The sequence below is a fragment of the Delphinapterus leucas genome, chromosome X, assembly GCF_059928025.1.
Source record: "Delphinapterus leucas isolate spDelLeu-1000000601 "Yukka" chromosome X, BTC_Dleu_Yukka2, whole genome shotgun sequence".
NCBI classification, from domain to species: Eukaryota; Metazoa; Chordata; class Mammalia; order Artiodactyla; family Monodontidae; genus Delphinapterus; species Delphinapterus leucas.
The window spans coordinates 71,657,297-71,662,847 of record NC_143150.1 but is presented as its reverse complement, the minus strand read 5'-3'; positions in this window follow the sequence as shown (position 1 = coordinate 71,662,847).

Here is a 5,551-nt window from a genome sequence, read left to right as displayed (position 1 = left end):
TCCATGTACATACACATATATGTGATTACTTTAAGCTGCTTATCTCTTAATTTCAAATGCATTTTAACAGCCCTGCATTTTTACTCCCTTCTCCCTATTATTGCTTTTTTGACATTGTATTTTACATCTTTTTGTCTTGTGTAGTCTTTAATGACTTACTGTGGATATAGATTACTTTAGTACTTTTATTTTAAAACTTTCCTACAGCTTTGTACATGGATGATTTACTACCTTTACTATATTTGTCTTTATCAGTGAGTTTTTCCCTTTAGTAATTTTCATGTTTCTAGCTGTGGCCTTTTCTTTTTCACTTAGAGAAGTCCCTTTAACATTTCTTGTAAAGCTGGCTTGGTAGTGATGAATTCATTTAGCTTTTGCCTATATGTAAAACTTTTGCTCTCTCCATCAAATCTGAATGAAAGCCTTGCTGGGTAGAGTAGTCTTGGTTGTAGGTTTTTCCTTTTCTTCACTTTAAATGTATTGTGCTGCTCCCTTCTTGCCTGAAAGGTTTCTGCTGAAAAGTTAGCTGATAGATTTATGGAAATTCCTTTGTATGGTGTTTGTTACTTTTCCCTTGCTGCTTTTAATATTCTATCTTTATCTTTAATTTTTGCCATCTTAATTACAATGTGTCTTGGTGTGGTCCTCCTTGGGTTGATCCTGTTTAGGACCCTGTGCTTCCTGGACCTGGCTATCTGTTTCCTTTCCCTGGATAGGGACGTTTTCAGCTATTATGTCTTCTAGATATGTTCTGTGTCCCTTTCTCGCTCTCTTCTCCTCCTGGGACCCCTGTGATGTGAATGTTAGTATGCTTGATGTTGTTTCAGAGGTCTCTTAAACTGTCCTCATTTCTTTTTATTCTTTTTTCTGTTCTGCTTCAGTGATTTCCCCTACTCTGTCTTCCAGCTTGCTGATCCATTCATCTGTATCATTTAGTCTACTGTTAATTCCTTTTAGTGTATTTTTCATTTCACTTATTGTATTCTTCATCTGTTTGGTTCTTCTTTATATTTTCTAACCCTTTGTTAAAAACTTCTAACTTCTCACTCTCTTCATCTATTCTTATCCTGAGTTCTTTGATCATCTTTACGATCAATACCTTGAACTCCTTATTGGGTAGATTGCCTGTCTCCATTTCACTTAGTTTTTCTTCTGGGGTTTTATATTGTTCCTTCATCTGGAACATGTTCCTCTGTCACCTCATTCTGCCTAACTTGCTGTTTTTATTTCTATGTATCTGGGCGGTTGGTTATGTTTCCTAACCTTGGAGAAGTGGCCTTTTGTAGAAGACATCCTATGTGTCCCAGCAGCACACCTCCCTGTTATCACCAGAGCTATATGCTCTAGGGGTGCCCCCTCTGTTGGCTGGGTGGGTCCTTCTGTTATGGTGGGCTGACTACTGTGGGTGATCTCATAGGCATGGCTCACCCCTGGTTTGACCGGTTGTCAGGCCCTGCATTGCATGGAGGCTACCAGCTGCTAGTTGGCAGGGCCGGGTCATGAGATCCTGGCTGAGGGACCCTGGGGGGTCCCAGGCTAGTGCTTGCTCACTGGTGGGCAGAACCTTGTTCTAGGGTGGGTGGTTGTGGGACTGGAGTTCCTGGATCTAGTGTTGGCCTCCTGGTGAGTGGGGCTGGTTCCTGACATTGCTGGCTGCAGGTTCCCAGGTGTCCCAATGCTGGTACTGGCCCATTGGTGAATAGGGCTAGATCCTGGGGTGGCTGGCTGAGGAGTCCAAGGCATCTCAGAGCTGGTGCTGGCCTGCTAGTAGGTGTGGCTAGGGCCCAGGGGGTCCCAGGGCTAGTGCCAGCTCACTGGTATGTGGAGCCAGGTCTTGGTGTCTCCGGCTTCAGGGTCCTGTGTGTCCTGAAGCTGGTGTCAGCCCACTGGCATGGATTCCAGGGCCACTGGCTGAGGAGCCCAAGGTGTCCCAGAGCTGGAGTTGGCCTGCTGGTGGGAAGGGTCATGGTCTGTGGGGTTCCCAGGGCTACTCTCTGCCTGCTGGTGTTTCAGCTGACAAGGCAGGCTGTGGAGCTGTGGTGATCCTGGGGCTGGTGTCCACCCATTGGTTGGTGGGGTTTGAGTCCAGGAGATCTCGCCACTGGTGCCCACTCACCAGTGGGTGAAGCTGGGTCCTGGGGCTAGTGTCAGCCCACTGGTGGGTAGAACCAGGTCCTGGGGTCTCTGGCTGAAGGGCCCAGGGGTCCCAGAGCTGGGGTCTGACTACTGGTGGTTGAGGCCAGTTCTTGACATGGCTGCAGGGTCTGGGGTGTCCTGAAGCTTGTGTCAGCCCACTGGTGATTGAGGATGGATCCTAGAGCAGCTGGCTGAGGCCCTCAAGATGTCTCAGAGCTGGTGTTGGCCTGCTGGTGGGTAAGGGCGTGGCCCAGTGGGTCCCAGGGCTAGTGCCAGCCTGCTGGTGGGTGGTCTGAGTCCTGCCATGGCAGGCTGTGGGGCTGCAGTTGTCCTTGGGCAGGTGTCTGCCCACTGGTGGGTGAGGCTGGTTCCAAGGCTAGAGATTGCTCACTGGTGGGTGGGTCCAGGTACCAGGGTGTCCTAAAGCTGGTGCCTGCCCACTGGTGGGCAGAGCTGGGTCCTGCGGTCTCTAGCTACAGGGCCCTGGGGGTCCTGGGTCTAGTGCCTGTGCTCTGGTGTATGGGGCTGGGTCCTGGGCCCTCTGTTGATAGGGCTGTGTCCAGGGGAAGCTGTGGGCTCAGGGGGTCTTAAGGCAGCTTGCCTGATGGTGGGTGGGGCTGTCCCTGCCTGGCTAGTTGCTTGGCCTGAAGCATCCCAGTATGGGTGCCTATAGACTAGTGGGCAGGGGCAAGGCTGGGTCCCCAGGCTAATAAACTAGAGGGAGTATTCCAAAATGGCACTTGCCAGCACCAGTGTCTGTGTCCCCAGGGTGACCTCCAGTTGCCTCCTGCCTCTCTGGGAGACTCTCCAAGATCAGCAGATGGGTCTGACCCAAGCTCCTTTCAAATTACTGCTGCAGCCCTGGGTCCTGGAGTGTGTGAGATTTTGTGTGCACCCTTTAAGAATGGAATCTCTCTGGGCTTCCCTGGTGGTGCAGTGGTTGAGAGTCCGCCTGCCGATGCAGGGGACACGGGTTCGTGCCCTGGTCCAGGAAGATCCCACATGCCGCAGAGCGGCTGGGCCCGTGAGCCATGGCCACTGAGCCTGCGCATCTGGAGCCTGTGCTCCACAATGGGAGAGGCCACAACAGTGAGAGGCCCACGTACTGCAAAGAAAAAAAAAAAGAATGGAATCTCTGTCTCCCACAGCCTTCTGGCTCCCCTGAAAGTAAGCCCCACTGGCCTTCAAAGCCAAACTTTCTGGGGGATCATCTTCCTGATGCTGGACATTTGGGCTGGGGAGCCTGATGTGGGGCTCAGACCCCTTTCTCCATGGGGAGAACCTCTGCAATTGTAATTATTCTCCCATCTGTGGGTTGCCCACCCTGGGGTGTGGGTCTTGACTATACTGTGACTCTGCCCATCCTACTCATCTCATTGTGGTTCTTTTTTTTTTTTTTTTTTACAGTACGTGGGCCTCTCACTGTTGTGGCCTCTCCCGTTGCGGAGCACAGGCTCCGGACACGCAGGCCCAGCGGCCATGGCTCACGGGCCCAGCCGCTCCGCGGCATGTGGGATCTTCCCAGACCGGGGCAGGAACCCGTGTCCCCTGCATCGGCAGGTGGACTCTCAACCACCGAGCCACCAGGGAAGCCCCATTGTGGTTCCTTTTTTATGTCTTTAGTTGTAGAAGATCTTTTCTGCTAGATTCTGGCCTTTCTCATCAATAGTTGCTCTGTAAATAGTTGTAATTTTGGTGTGGCTGTGAGAGGAAGTGAGCTCAGAGTCTTCCTACTATGCCATCTTGACCAATAAAACTATTAAAAAATATTTTTATCTTTGACAATCTGACAGGTAAAAAATAGAAACCTATAACTAATAAATATTTCTGTTTTTTAACTAAAAATACATGCACATGGTAAAAAACAACTCAAGCAATATAAAAGGATATACAATTAAAGTTATATATTACCCCTATTCCTTAGTTCCCTTGGTTCCCTTTCCAGAGAACCCCACTGTCAGTTTCTTGCTTATCCTCCAGATATATTCTATGCAAACCATGGATATACAAGTATAAATGGGTATATATGTGTGTGTGCACATGCATTTGGATATCTATCTGTCTGGTTATTGATGAAAATGGGAGTTTATCATACTTTTTTCACTTAAAATATATCATATCCATATATCCATTTCTTCTCTCTTTTTGTCACAAATGGTAGCAGGCTATTCACTCTGCTTTTTTCACTTAATATATTTTTGAGATTGTGTCATATCAATACATTTATATCTGCCTTATTCTTTTGTATGGCTACATCATAATTTACTTAACCAGTCCCAGGCATTTTGGTTGTTTCCAATATCCTGTTATTACAAATGATCTCCCTGAACATACTTATTTGTACACATGGGTCAGCATATTTTTAGGATAAATTCCTAGAAGTATGGTTGCTGTATCAAAGTATATAGTGGTTGATGTTATCCCTGCCCAACATCCATTCCATATCTTCCCCATTGTTTAGCAGTCATAAAGTTTGAAGGGGGTAGAATTGATCTCACTCCCAGCTTCTGGAGGGGGTGCACCACACATGTAACCCAGTCAGGGTAAGTCCATCCCCCATGTCTCAGTTATTGGTTCAAGCAACCCAGGCCTTAGCCAATCAATGCATACTATTGTCCTGTCAAGGGGAAATTTCAGGAATGGGCCAATGATGCAAGTCAGTGAAATGTTAGAGGATATTTTTTGAAGTATTTGGGGGAAGAAGGGTTTCTTTTTGTTTTTGTTTTTCTTTGCTCTTCTGAGAGAGAACAAAAGCCAGCTTTGTCTCTTCTTTTGGACAGTATGGTGTAGCTGATGTGAAGACTTCAAGTGCTGCAGCCCTTTTGCTACCAAGAAGGGAGTCAGATTTACAGTGGAGCTCGCACTTTGGATGACTGAACTGACAGATGGAAGGAAATTAGGTCCCTGGTGATATTGTTGATCCACAAAATCAAACCAATTTCAGAGCTCACTCATCCCCTGGAATTTGCAGTTATTTGAACTGATAAATCCTCTTTATTTATTTATTTATTTATTTATTTATTTATTTTGCGGTATGCGGGCCTTTCACTGTTGTGGCCTCTCCCGGTGCGGAGCACAGGCTCAGGACGCGCAGGCTCCGGACGCGCAGGCTCAGCGGCCATGGCTCACGGGCCTAGCCGCTCTGCGGCATGTGGGATCTTCCTGGACCGGGGCACGAACCCGTGTCCCCTGCATCTGCAGGCAGACTCTCAACCACTGTGCCACCAGGGAAGTCCTAAATCCTCTTTATTGTTTAAGCCTATTGGAGTTGGGTTTTCTGTTACTTACCAATAAAAAGGCATATGTACTTAAAATTTCTTTTCTTTTTTAAGAAATTTTTATTGGAGTATAGTTGATTTACAATGTTGTGTTAGTTTCAGGTGTACAGCAAAGTGATTCAGTTATACATGCATTC